The following is a 15,051-nucleotide window of genomic DNA, read 5'->3' on the forward strand; positions in this document are numbered from 1 at the left end:
ATGCACCATCATCCATGTATAGCCAAAAATTGCCATCAACCATCCATCACTACAACTCACTATCAACCATCCATAACCACAACTCACTATCATCCATCCATAGCCACAACCACAACTTACCATCAAGTCGACACACGGTAAACTATCCATCACCACAACTCGCTATCATAGATCGCCCCAACCATTCCCCACCACAACTCACTACCAACTATCCACATTATATCCAACAGGACTCACATATGTCTATAATAGGAGTGAGAAACATTTAGTGTTTTATGTGGATGTTCAATGAATGTTCTATTCAAGATCAAAGTGTTCTGTTTCTAATCAACATGTTCATTAAAATTTCTGAACCACTTCAACGTGCTCAGTACGTGTTCTGTTTCAGATCTACATTGTATGTGAATATAAAGTCAAGAAAATTTTCCAACCAGCTTAAATTTCCTAACATGTGGTTGCTAATAAGTCCCTCATAACCTACTATGAGGATGCCCATATGCTATGCATGACAGGCATGACAGATGCAGGCAATTACATAAGTGAGAGTCTTCTTTACCTCAACTCTCGAGACTGAAGAAAAGGTATTGCAATGAAGTTATACCTCGGTTAATATTAATTAATAACTCCTAAACAGTAAATTAAATGATTATTATTATTATTATTATAATCAAGGGGGAAGCGCTAAACCCAGAGGATTATACAGCGCCTGGGGGGGATGTGGAAGGCATTCAGGCTTAATTTGGGAAACTGGAGCACAGATCCAATTCCCTAAATCAAGAGCCCCTCACCAACATCAAGGAACCTTCCTTGAGGGGAATTAAATGATTAGCGTTCATATTTAAAAATAAACTAAAAATGTGAACATCGTCTGTTATGAAATATATTAATCTCGATAAGCTCTGCTTACCCAAAATTCTAAAAGTGTTTTTTTTTTTTTATGAGAAATCGAAATTGCGACCACTGTCAGCCTCAGAGTTATCTCTGAGTTACCAGACCTTGCCACGTGGAGGCCAGTGGTTCGTCTGTAAGGTCCACCCACCCACTTACTGTGTTCTTGATGCTTTCCCCAGGTTCATGTGTCCAGGAGTCCATCTGTCCGCCTCAGATATTCTCCCTTCCCCACTTCCCCAAGGTCTGCCTCAACAACCAGTCTCCCTCGTCTTTCCCAGGTCCATGTATCCAGGAGTCCATCTGTCCGCCTCAGATATTCTCCCTTACCCACTTCCCCAAGGTATTCTCGCTTTTCCCAGGTCCATGTGTCCAGGAATCCATCCGTGGGCCCCCGGATGTCTCCCCTTCCTCACTTCCCTTAGGTTATATGCCAGTCTCAGCTTTCCCCAGGTTATTTATCCCGAAGTCAGCTCAGCCACCCTCCGTGATCTAGCCAGATGAGAACGAGGCCTTGTTTAGCTGGTCTACGGTAGAGACTGTCCAGGTGGGTGGAATTACAGGAGGGGACACACAGAAAACTGCGTCCTGTAATTACACCACCAAGACAGTCTAGACCGTAAGTCAGCTAGACGCAGCCAAGCTACCGTCCAGTTCGGCCACCAAGGCCTGGCCACTCAGTGAAATTTTGGGAGTTCTATTTATTTTATACAATTCATCTACATTATTGTACTTAATCAGCAGTTTAAATGTGTTTTGAATGTTTTTTTCTGTGTAGATGAATGTTCGTGTATTAATCTCTATGTCCACCTCCACCAGAACTATAATAAGTGTTGAACTGTATGTTTTTATTTCGTTATTAGTCTTATGTATTTGTAATACGAGCAGTTACAAGAGTCCGGCAAAATGGAAATAAGTTACTTTGTCTGACTTTTTTGTTGTTATCCTGGGTAATTTACGCATATTTTAATATGTATAATAATTTGTGAAACTGTATTTATGTGTACCTGTATCTAAATAATGTTACGTATGCACACACGCTTATTTTCACACTCATTTGTGCATTTCCACAACCACGGCTGCGGATTCACCATCATTCATACGTACAAAGCAACGCACACGCTCTCACAAACACACATACATATGTATAACACACACTGATCGCCTCGTACACTAATATGCTTGTAATCACTAATACACACACACACACACACACACACACACACACACACACACACACACACACACACACACACACACGTCCATCTATACCACACGCACATATGTACTCAAATTTGTATCCATTTATATATGCAGTCTCCCTCACGGTTGTTAAAATTATGTTTGTGTTTTCAAAATAAAGTCGAGAAGTTGTGGGTAGAAAAAAATCACACTTCCTGAAGTTAGGAAATTCAGGAACTTTATATATTTCAATATTTTGATGCAGAATGTTGGTTCTCGCCATTTTGAAGACATCCACTAGACACTACCATGAATTATCTTTTGGAAGACAAAGTTCTATAAATAATTTTTAAACAGTTTAACTAATTTCTTTCTATTCTCACATTTTCACTTAACATCATCTAGACCATCATAAAACATTATCCCTCCCCCCACGGACTATAAACATTATGGGATGAAAATAAAAACTAGCAGCTGGGGATATTCGTTCCCTTGACATGGACAACTAATATGGTGGGTCTTACCCACTGGTCAGTGCGTCTCCGACTTACTAAGATTCTACATTATAATGTCATGTTCTGTGATGTGTAAATGTTAGCAGAATTATAAAATTAATGTTGTATTGTAATGTACTGCGATGTTTAATTGTTAGTATATATTATACCTTGAATGGTGTACCACACAATGTTGTTTCCTCAACATTAATGTTTATGCCATTAAGAATACTTAATGTTTAAGGGGAATTTTCGTTGTAATAACTGGTAACATAACTATTTTTCAGTTGGTTAAATTTTCTTAAATGTTGTTGTGATTAATAAATCAAATAAAATCTTAGAGAGACTTACGTTGCAGAAGTGATGAGAAAAATAACATAAAAAATGAAACCAGAAGTATTTTTTTTAGAAATAAAGCATTTGAGGATTGGCAAGAGTTCTGGAAGAAAGTTGAGAAGTATTAGGAGCTCCGGAAGAAAGCTGAGGAGTATTAAGAGCTCCGGAAGAAAGCTGAGGAGTATTAAGAGCTCCGGAAGAAAGCTTATTAAGGAGAAAGCTAGCTCCGGAAGAAAGTTGAGGAGTATTAAGAGCTCCGGAAGAAAGCTGAGGAGTATTAAGAGCTCCGGAAGAAAGCTGAGGAGTATTAAGAGCTCCGGAAGAAAGCTGAGGAGTATTAAGAGCTCCGGAAGAAAGCTGAGGAGTATTAAGAGCTCCGGAAGAAAGCTGAGCTCCGGAAGAAAGCTATTAAGAGCTCCGGAAGAAAGCTGAGGAGTATTAAGAGCTCCGGAAGAAAGAGCTTGAGGAGAGGAGTATTAAGAGCTCCGGAAGAAAGAGGAGTATTGAGAGCTCCAGAAGAAAGCTGAGGAGTAAGAGCTCCGGAAGAAAGCTGAGGAGATTAAGAGCTCCGGAAGAAAGCTGAGGAGAATTGAGAGCTCCGGAAGAAAGTTGAGGAGAGCTGAGGAAGATTAAGAGCTCCAGAAGAAAGCTGAGGAGTATTAAGAGCTCCGGAAGAAAGCTGAGGGGTATTAAGAGCTCCGGAAGAAAGCTGAGGAGTATTGAGAGCTCCGAAAGAAAGCTGAGGAGTATTAAGAGCTCCAGAAGAAAGCTGAGGAGTATTAAGAGCTCCGGAAGAAAGCTGAGGAGTATTAAGAGCTCCGGAAGAAAGCTGAGGAGTATTGAGAGCTCCGAAAGAAAGCTGAGGAGTATTAAGAGCTCCGGAAGAAAGCTGAGGAGTATTAAGAGCTCCGGAAGAAAGCTGAGGAGTATTAAGAGCTCCGGAAGAAAGCTGAGGAGTATTAAGAGCTCCGGAAGAAAGTTGAGGAGGATTAAGAGCTCCGGAAGAAAGCTGAGGAGAATTGAGAGCTCCGGAAGAAAGCTGAGGAGTATTAAGAGCTCCGGAAGAAAGCTGAGGAGTATTAAGAGCTCCGGAAGAAAGCTGAGGAGTATTAAGAGCTCCAGAAGAAAGCTGAGGAGTATTAAGAGCTCCGGAAGAAAGCTGAGGAGTATTAAGAGCTCCGGAAGAAAGCTGAGGAGTATTAAGAGCTCCGGAAGAAAGCTGAGGAGTATTAAGAGCTCCGGAAGAAAGCTGAGGAGTATTAAGAGCTCCGGAAGAAAGCTGAGGAGTATTAAGAGCTCCGGAAGAAAGCTGAGGAGTGTTAAGAGCTCTGGAATAAAGTTGAGGAATGGCAAGAGCTCCGGAAGAAAGTTGAGAGTTCAACAGATATTTATTATAACATTGGGCAACACAAAATATTACTATGGAGTCAGTAATTACAGTTAGCTAATTATCATATAAACTTGACGAAATAATAAAATAAAAAGCAATGAAGATGAAGTTTATCCAGTAAACAAAAGTATAATAATTCTTTGTCATTGTTGGAAACATAACAACAAAACAAGTAACTAAACTTAAATACGGATGCAAGATTTGAAGACAAATTTAACACATAAATCGTTGGGATGCGGAGCGATTCCAGGTTGTTATGACCAGAGAACATAAGAATGGAGGAGCACTGCAGAAGGCCTACTGGCCCATACAAGGCAGGTCCTTATCAAAATGACCTCTACCCATAGCTACCCAAAAATTTACTCTCATACCCAATGACACAAATCAAACCCAGCCCCTCCCACTCATATATTTGTCCAATCTCTTTTTAAACCCTCCCAAAGTCCTAGCCTCTATCACCCCACTGGGAAGATTGTTCCACGCATCTACAACTCTGTTAGAAAACCAGTACTTCAAGTGCAACTAATGTGACATTTATTGTAGCAACGTTTCGCTCTCCACTTCAATAAAGGATCTAACCAGGACAAAACCCAAGCACCACGAACCAGTCAATGCAGGAGTTTACACTATACCCTGTGGAGGCTGTGACAAGATCTACGTAGGTGAAACAGCAAGAAACCTCGACACCCGCCTCAATGAACACATATACGCATTGTTAGGTAAGACACATATGCAACAGTTAGGTATCTTTATTTCGAAACGTTTCGCCTACACAGAAGGCTTCTTCAGTCGAGTACAGACAAGTTGATAGAAGCAGAAGATACTTGAAGACGATGTAATCAGTCCATCACCCTTAAAGTTTTGAGGTGGTCAGTCCCTCAGTCTGGAGAAGAGCATTGTTCCGTTGTCTGAAACAATGCTCTTCTCCAGACTGAGGGACTGACCACCTCAAAACTTTAAGGGTGATGGACTGATTACATCGTCTTCAAGTATCTTCTGCTTCTATCAACTTGTCTGTACTCGACTGAAGAAGCCTACTGTGTAGGCGAAACGTTTCGAAATAAAGATACCTAACTGTTGCATATGTGTCTTACCTAACAATCTGTCGGTATTTTATACCATTTTAATGTTCACATATACGCATGTAGGAACGACAACTTAAACAACGCCTGTGTACAACACCGAAATTCCACCAATCATCTTATGAAATTCAGAGACGCCCAATTAGTGATAAAAGAAACTAATTTCCGCACACGCAAGTGCCTTGAATCAGCACTGATCGCTGTTTCGAATACAATTAAACAAAACAACGGCAGCTTCACCATCTCCGAAGTCTTAGCAAGAATCCTCCTGAAAACAGTAAACCCTGCCATCACATAGTCTCTCCTGTTATACTACACAAAGCACAGAGAGTGAACACTGAAACAACCTGCCTCATTCCAGTTTATATTTGTCCAACCTATTTTTATGTTACCCAAGTAATAGCTTTTATATCCTTTTACTCATGTACGAATTAATTGCTTTTGTCACTACCACTACTACTACTACTACTACCACTAGTGAACATCGAAATGGTACCTCACTAGTATTCACCTCACTCTGAGCCTTTATATACCCTCTGTGTCCATGTATTGTTTGTAATGGCTTGATAAAGCTCCTGGAGAGCGAAACATTGCTACAATAAATGTCACATTAGTTGCACTTGTGTCCTTTTACTTTACAAAACCAGTACTTACCTATGTCCTCTCTAAATCTAAATTTATCCAACTTAAATCCATTATTTCTGGTTTTTACCTGGTTCGACACCCTCAGTACTTTATTAATATCTCCCTTGTTTATGCCCGTCATCCACTTACACACTTCAATGATATCTCCCCTCATTCTACGTCTCTGCAGAGAGTGGAGATTTAAGGCTTTAAGTCTATCTTCATACGGGAGGTTCCTTACACAGTAAATCATTTTAGTCATTCTTCTCTGTATGTTCTCTAATGAGTCTATGTCCATCCTGTAGTAAGGGGACCAAAACTGAGCAGCATAATCTAAATGAGGCCTCACTAGTGATGTATAGAGCTGGAAATAAATGGTATAAAATACCGACACAATGGCAATATAAACACAAATGCAGTATAATGTGATCCTTTATTGACTACGTTTCGCCCACACAGTGGGTTTTTTCAAGTCACAAACAGAACTACCTGGGGTGGAAGGAACGCGAGTATTTATAGTCCGGCTGAGGTCAGGTGAAGAATGCTGCATCTGATGATGTACCGAGTTGGGTTGTAGAGTCTAAAAACTTGGGTAGCTTGGAAAGGAGACTGGACAAGTTTGTGAGCAGACCTTCTACAGTGTTCTTATGTGGGATAGCGATGAAGGAGTTTCTTGGCAAGTGGTTCAGCTATGTTATAGAAGCCACTATTCTGGTTGAAGTTGTCGGATATAGAAATAAGTGATGATTCCAGGATTCTTCGGTATTGAGTGTTGTCTTCTGTGGCGATAAGTCTTGAGTTTCTGTACATGTATAGAGCTGTAAAATAACTTTTGAACTTCTGTTACTTATACTTCTTGAGATAAATCCAAGTAATCTGTTGGCCTTGTTGTGCACACTAAGTAACTGCTGTCTTGGCTTTAGATTTCTGCTTACCATGACTTCCAGGTCATGATAATATATGTAGTACATAATAATGATATTAGTAGTTTTAGTAGTAATGATAATAGTAGTACTAGTAGTAATGATAATAGCAATAATGCTAATTCTATCAGTAGTCTAAGCTCTTCTTCCTATTAAATATTCATGAATGTTTGTCGGCACAAATGAGTAAAAAGTTTTATTCAGCTTTTCAGGTCGACTTTATTACTGGAAGGTTTGGAATATGTAGACATCCTTGTTAATGTGACAGTAAGATGCGTAGGATGGGGAGAAAACCTTTCCGTATACTAAATTCCCTCATCTCTACAGACAGTTCCAAAGGTAGCTAGAATGTAGGTATCCCTTCTCAGCAGATAGCCTGTATACGCTCTATGATGCCTTTACAATAATTCCCAAACATTAATGGATAGAAAGAACGTCTGTTTAAAGGCAAACCCAGAAATATTCGAGCTGATACAGTGTAAAAATATCTTATATTGTTCATTATTAATTTATCCTCAGAACATGAAAGGAGTTTTAAATAAGGGTTGATATATTAGCATACCAGGAGGATCCGCAGCCAGACTGTGGGATCGACTGGTGGTGTTCTTGCTCTTGCCAGGTCCAAGCCCATAATAGCAAAGTTTTCCTTTTACTGTCTTGCTGTTTTTAATAAATCAGTGTCACAGTTTAGTGAATGTCTTGTGAATGACGTCATCCAGCACATCTGTCATCAGGAAAAAAAATGTGGAGAGTTTGGTAAAATTTGGTTATTTGGTTTTGTAATAGATTTTTGTAAACATTTATATATTGTATAAAAAAAATCACCAGTTTCGTTCCTCCTTTCTTATGTTCTTATGTTCTCATGGTAATAGTGTAGTTGGTGAGTGGAACAGTCTGCCTAGTAGGGTGATAGAAGCTAAAACCTTGGGTAATTTCAAATTTAGGTTGGATAAATACATGAGTGAGAGGGGCTGGATTTGAATCGGGCTTTCACATGAGTAAATAGGATTATCAAAGGTTATTGCTTGGGTTGCAGTTATTCTGTTAGTGGGTTGGATTTTTGAAGGACCTGCCTAGTATGGGACCAACAGGCCTATCGCAGTGTTCCTCCTTATGTTTTTTACATCAATTAGCATCAGGAACATCAACACTGTTTAGGTCGGATGCTGGTGTAACAACTTTTTCCTGGTTAATAAACATGACAGCCGTTGTTTGTGCAACTTCCACTTCAATTGCATTAATACAAAAGACTAATTAATAAGACAGAATGTTACTTTTTCTTGTTAAGCAATGCAAATGTAATCAGGCACTCGTGACAAATTTATTTAAGGTAGCAAGTAACAGAGCCGACCATAGAGCAACACTCCCTTGAATTTACATTTACAAATAACGTTGCTAAAGAGAGTGTTTCAACCTAATTAAGTTTCCAAGAATCAGCACACTTTGCAGACCAAACCTTAATTTACGGTTGTCAACGTTTCGCTCTGTTCTTCAACGTCTCTCTTCCTCAGCTCTGACTCACGAAATTGCACTGGGCCGGAGTTTTACGATTCCTTCTCCATGGGTTCCAACCCCACCTGTCCCATGGTTTCTTCCTCACTACTGACTGCAGTTTGCTATTTCGATACAAACTCAATATCAAAGACGAACATTATAACTAGAACCAAATAAGTCATGAATATTGTTGCTAGATAAGCACGAGTAACAAGAATATAAACCACTGACTCAAGAGAATGAGCAGTGACTCTGAAAATATGCTGAAGCCAACTGCCGCGTGAAGACAATTTAAATTTGTAGAGCGTAAGAACATAAGAAAGGAGGAGCACTGATACAGGCCTACTGGCCCATACTTGGCAGGTCCTTGTCAAACTCAAACCCACTAATAAAAATATTAATAATAATAATAATAATAATAATAATAATAAAAAGTTTATTTCTTTATAAAGGTTACAATGTGTAATTTCAATTTTGATTTGCTGAGTACAAAGATATTTGCTGAGTACAAAATAGCCACTATCATGCCCAGGCATTTGCTAAGTACAAAGTTTATTTCTTTGTAAAGGTTACAATGTGTAATTTCAATTTTGATTTGCTAAGTACAAAGATAGCCAAATCATGCCCATATTTGCTAAGTACAAAGATATAAGTACATGCCGAGGCATTTCGGGCAAACTAATCTTAATACATAGTAACTAATTAAAACTAGATAAGATAATAGTACATAGTAATTATTACTTAAAACTAAACATAAAATAGTGGTACATAGCTGTTATAAATACCCGCGTTCCTTCCAATCTTGTTTGGACTTAATAAATCTTATACTGTATATTACTTAGTACATAAATCTACAATCTTGTTTGGACTTAATAAATCTTATGTATACTTAGTACAAAATCTAATTTACAAGGAATGCAGGTGGTAATATTTTATGGAATGGCAGAATTAAAAGCCAGGAGGTCACGTGATAAAACTAGCCAGTAGATGTTTGGTTGATTTCTTTAATATTGTGAGATAAGATGATTTTTTAGCAGAGCCCTAAATTTATAAGTTGTCTGGGGATCCTTGACTTGTTCCGGTCTGTGTGTGTGTGTGTGTGTGTGTGTGTGTGTGTGTGTGTGTGTGTGTGTGTGTGTGTGTGTGTGTGTGTGTGTGTGTGTGTGTGTGTGTGTGTGTGTGTGTGTGTGTTGTGTGTGTGTATGTGATTACTGTGTATACATATTAGTGTAAGAGGCGGTGAGTGTGTTTTACACGTGTGTGTGCGCGCGCGCACGTGCATAGTTCTGTGTCTGTATATATGTTGGTGAATCAAGAAGCTGTGTTTGTGAAAATGCGCAAATGAGAATAAAAGTAAGTGTGTGTGTGTAAGTAAGTTTGTTTAGGTACAGGTACACATAAAAACAGTTACACAAATTATTATACATAATAACATATGTGTAAATTACCCAGGATAACCCAAAAAACTCAGATAAAGTGACTTATTTCTACTGTGTCTAGTCTCGCAAATATATAAGATAAATAACTAAATAAAACTAAAAAAGTAGAACACTTATGTGAACACACAAGAACAGGTACATATGACACCAATATACAATAACACGTAGATATTACATTCATTTATACAAAATAACATGTTACACACGACACACAGTCCTCCACTAGTGTCTCAAACGTGTTCATCTTTATATATTTACATATTTCACATAGAATGTCGCTCACAAACACATTTAAACTGCTAAATAAGTTAAAAAAAACTTGTTCTCAGTATAAATTCATAGTGTAACATAAGAGGAATTCCAAAATTGTAATTAATTAGCCCCCGAGGTGGCCGAGCTGTGTACGAGCTTCGTCTCGTCCAGCTGGTCTACGGTTCCAGGCTGTCTTGGTGGATGTAATTACTGGACACAGTTTACTGTGTGTCCCCTCCAGTAATTCCACCTACCTGGACAGTCACTACCGTAGACCAGCTAGACAAGACCAAGTTTCCATTCAGCAAGGTCACTGAGGGTGGCAACCGCTGACTCTGGGGAAGTGGGGAAGGGAGTCCACTCAGTGACACAAGTGGATTCCTGGAGACACTGATCCGGGGAAGGCACCGCCGACCTTAGGTAAGTGGGGAAGGGGAAACATCCGGGAGCGAACGGATGGATTCCTGGATACATGAGCTTGGGGAAGGTTGTAGTTGAGGCTGACCTTAGGTAAGTGGGGAAGGGGAGACATCCGGGAGCGAACGGATGGATTCCTGGATACATAAACCTGGGAAAGGCATGAGGCTGACCTTGGGTAAGTGGTGAAGGGAAGACGGATCGATTCCTGGATACATGAACCTGGGTAAAGCAAGAATACCGCTGACTTTGGGGAAGTGGAGAAGGGATTTCCACCTGAGGTGACACCAAGTGGACTCCTGGAGACACTGATCTGGGGAAGGCACTGACCTAACTCGCTGACCTTAGGTAAGTGGGGAAGGGAAGACATCCGGGAGCGAGCGGATGGATTCCTGGATACATAAACTTGGGGAAGGTTGTTGTTGAGGCTAACCTTGGGTAAGTGGGGAAGGGGAGACATCTGGGAGCGAGCGGATGGATTCCTGGATACATGAACCTGGGGAAAGCATGAATACGTGCAGTTGAGGCTGACCTTGGGGAAGTGGGGAAGGGAAGACATCCGGCGGTAGACGGATCGATTCCTGGATACATGAACCTGGGTAAAGCAAGAATACCGCTGACTTTGGGGAAGTGGGGAAGGGATTCCACCTGAGGTGACACCAAGTGGACTCCTGGAGACACTGATCTGGGGAAGGCACTGACCTAACTCGCTGACCTTAGGTAAGTGGGGAAGGGAAGACATCCGGGAGCGAGCGGATGGATTCCTGGATACATAAACTTGGGGAAGGTTGTTGTTGAGGCTAACCTTGGGTAAGTGGGGAAGGGGAGACATCTGGGAGCGAACGGATGGATTCCTGGATACATGAACTTGGGGAAAGCATGAATACGTGCAGTTGAGGCTGACCTTGGGGAAGTGGGGAAGGGAAGACATCTGGCGGTAGACGGATGGTTTCCTGGATACATGAACCTGGGGTAGGCATGAATACAGGTTGGTGAGGCTGACCTTGGGAAAGTGAGAAAGGGGAAACATCCGGCGGCGGACGGATGAATTCCTGGATACATAACCCTAGGGAAGGCTGAGGCTGGAAGGCATGAGAGAGAGAGGCGAGGCTGACCTTAGGGAAGTGAGGAAGGGTAGACATCCGGGGGCCCACGGATGGATTCCTGGACACATGAACCTGGGGAAGGCGAGGGGGGGGCGGACCTTAAAGACGAACCACTGGCCTCCACGTGGCAAGGTCTGGTAACTCAGAGATAACTCTGAGGCTGACAGTGGTCGCAAATTATTAATGTTATTATAATTCAAGATTTGCTAATTTGGATTCAAAAGCGTCTACCAGGGTGGTATTATTTCCACTCCAGCCACTCTCATAGGAGCCACGGTAGTGTTCTTATTTTGTTCATTCACCGGAGTTAACATTAATAAAAATAACATTAATAAAAATATTGTTCTTATTTTTGATTAACACAACAGAGATAACATTGCAACAACTAGAAATGGCAGTAATATATGTTTGAGAGTCGTTGAGCGATGTGAAGATGACAGGTCTCCTGGGTACACATGTCTGGTACTCTAACATAACGTAGGTCATCTGGAAAAGACCCGGGCCGGGACAATACCGTGGGTGTTGCTGGAGTGAGACCCAATAGTTTAATATAGAGGCAGCAGCAGAGGCAGTGAATGTAAGGCTGATGTAATTATAATCATGCGTGATCCCAGAAAGGTATCCCCGTGATCCCAGAAATCCCAGAAAGGTATCCCCGTGATCCCAGAAAGGTATCCCCGTGATCCCAGAAAGGTATCCCCGTGATCCCAGAAAGGTATCCCCGTACTGCATAAACCTTATTGTTCATCTCTGTTGCTGTACATTTTTTCTTTGCTACTGTACTGCATTTCTGTACTGCACTCTACCGTTCTTTTGTTTTAATTTTCTGTACTGGTCGTCTCTGTTACTGTACTCATTCTTCTGTGTTACTGTACTGGTCTTCTCTGTTACTGTACTGGTCTTCTCTGTTACTGTACTGGTCTTCTCTGTACTGGTCTTCTCTGTCTCTGTTACTCTTCTCTGTTACTTAACTATATTTGTTCTTCTGTGTGTCTGTACTGGTCTTCTGTGCTACCAGTGTCAGGGGAACGCCTTCCTATTGAACAAAAGAAAGGAAAAATAACAAATGAATAACTTGATGGATAATAATTATGTTTTTCTAAGGATTTTAATTAAAAATAAATAAAATAAATATTGGCCGCTGTGGTTCCAGTAGGATGTTGGGACATGAGAATCTTATGCCCAGGATGGTCTTCTGATGATGTTATAGAAGAAATGGTGTTGGTTATCCTGGGTGGCGGTGTTCGTCCCATGTTCTGAAAATCCTGTCACTACTTGGTTGTATCACCACAATTCAGATTTTAGAGGTGAGGAGTCGTAATGTCCCACTACATCCTGTAGACAGGGATCTTGCTCCAATTAACTAGCGTCTACCCTGGTTGACCAGGTCAGCAGCAGAGCTGATAATAAAGAAAACACTGGTTATATAAGTGTTAAATAAGTATGACATTGAAGAAAGACAAAGGCTGGTATTCTACTTCAATGTCATGACTTGTAACCAGGTAAATTAGTATCAATGAACAGAAATACTCCTGGTAGATCACCGTACCTGATCATGAGAAGAGTGGAGGTGAAGTTATTCTTCAAACTTCAACCCACACCAGGTAAGGTTAATACTACCAGGAATAGAAATTAAAGCAACTCAGACGCTAGGAACTGAAGTTTAGCCTCTGCCCACTAGATGGAAGAGTGCGCGGTAACACGCTAGTGGTTCCTGGGTGTCTGAACAACCATAACTCCCACTTTTTTTAAGTTTTTTTTTCCTCAAAATATCCCCTTTCCTAAACTTATAGTCGGAGGCAGTATGTTAATTTACAGAGGGAAAAGTACTATGTACACCCTCGGTTCAGCCAATCTGAGAAGTGGTTTTCCAGGTACATCAGTGGCTTGCGATCTGTTTCAAGCACAAAGGGTTTTCCATATAAGTAGTAGTTGAACCCACTTACACCCCATACCAATGCATAACATTCCTTCTCCACAGTGGAGTAGTTTTCTTCCCTCGCAGAAGCTTCTTACTGGTGGAAGATATAGGGAAGTGAATCTCATCATAATACTGTAGTGGAACAGCCCCGAGTCCTGAATGGAAGGCATCCGTTTGGAGACAAAAGACTTTATTAATAACTGGTAATTTTAGAACAGGAGGATTGGAAAGTATTCTTTACTTTGTTCGAAGCTTTCTACAGCCTCTTCAGAACAAACAAGAGGTTCCTTTGCATACTTTTTAAATAGTCTGTGAGAATGGAAGTCAGACCTTTTAAATTATGTACAAAAATTCTCTTTTGAAATTTACTGACCCAAGGAAACTTCTTAGCAATTTTGTTTTGTAGTTAGGAAGGAGCTTTCTAGAACTGCTTTCGTCTTGTTAGGAAGAGGTGATAAATTACTGTCAGAAATAATAAACCCGAGGTATTGTACTTTGAAATAGCCAAGAAAACACTTCTGTGGTTTGATTGTAAGGCAATGAGCTCTTAGTCTTTTTAAAACCAGCGACAGTGTAGTAAGATGATCCTCCCAGACATAAATCATGATGTAAATATTATCGAAATACACTGAAACATTCTTGAGGTCAGAAAGGACTGTTCTCATAAGCCGGATATACGTGGCACACGCGGTGACCAAGCCGAAAGACATTGTGCGATATTGTATTAGTCCTTTATGAGTAGGGAAAGCAGTGTATGGTTTAGAGTCTGGGTGTAATGACACTTGATGGTACGCTTGTGAGATGTCTAATTCAGAGAAAAATTTAGTCATGGAATTCATACAAGTCATGATCGATTACTGGCATGGGCTCAACGTCCCATTTAGTGATAACATTTAATAACGAAAATCTTGAGCCAGTCGGTAAGAATTGTCTGATTTCTTAACCATGACAACTGCTGAACAGAAAGCTGATTTAGAAGGTTCAATGATATTTAACTTTAAGAGTTTGTCAACTTCGTTATCAAATGTTTTCCGTAAGTGAACCGCAACAGGATAGATTTTCCGTCTTACTGGTTCATGAGCTGACAATTCAATCTTGTGTACAACGGTAGTGGTAAGTCCTGGGATCTCTGTGAATATGTCAGAAAAGGTATTTGCTAAGGCATTTACTTGAGACTTTTGTTTACTAGATAGTTCACTCTTGATGTTGATGTTTGAGTTATTAGTTGGAGAATCAACAGTTAAGATATCAAGTAGTTCTTTACATTCTGTGCGAGACTATGATCATAATACAAACTTTAATTCTAAGCTGTAAGACAAAATATCTTCATCGAAGGAGTTTCAACGAAGAATAACTTCTCTACGGTGGAAGAGTTCCAAAATATTGACATGTTACATTCGTTCTTTACCCTTGACATCCAAGAGATAATCTACCTTATTACAGAACTTTACTATTTTATTCGGTCCGCTCCAGGAAATTAACAATTTGTTGGATTTATCTGGT

At 40.3% G+C, this 15,051-nt stretch overlaps 1 protein-coding gene and 1 long non-coding RNA gene across 2 annotated transcripts in view; both read right to left on the minus strand.

Annotated features, from left to right (window-relative positions):
* The window catches only part of LOC128689503 (luciferin sulfotransferase), a 438,093-nt gene that overhangs the window by 108,999 nt on the left and 314,043 nt on the right, over nt 1-15,051 (minus strand). The gene's annotated exons all lie outside the window — the stretch shown is intronic.
* Nucleotides 12,703-13,349, minus strand: LOC128693995 (uncharacterized). The gene is made up of 2 exons (XR_011392169.1): nt 13,177-13,349; nt 12,703-13,027 (listed from the first exon to the last, which is right to left on the minus strand). It is a non-coding gene; the product is annotated as an uncharacterized lncRNA (long non-coding RNA).

Source organism: Cherax quadricarinatus, chromosome 18 (genome assembly GCF_038502225.1).
Source record: "Cherax quadricarinatus isolate ZL_2023a chromosome 18, ASM3850222v1, whole genome shotgun sequence".
NCBI classification, from domain to species: domain Eukaryota; kingdom Metazoa; phylum Arthropoda; class Malacostraca; order Decapoda; family Parastacidae; genus Cherax; species Cherax quadricarinatus.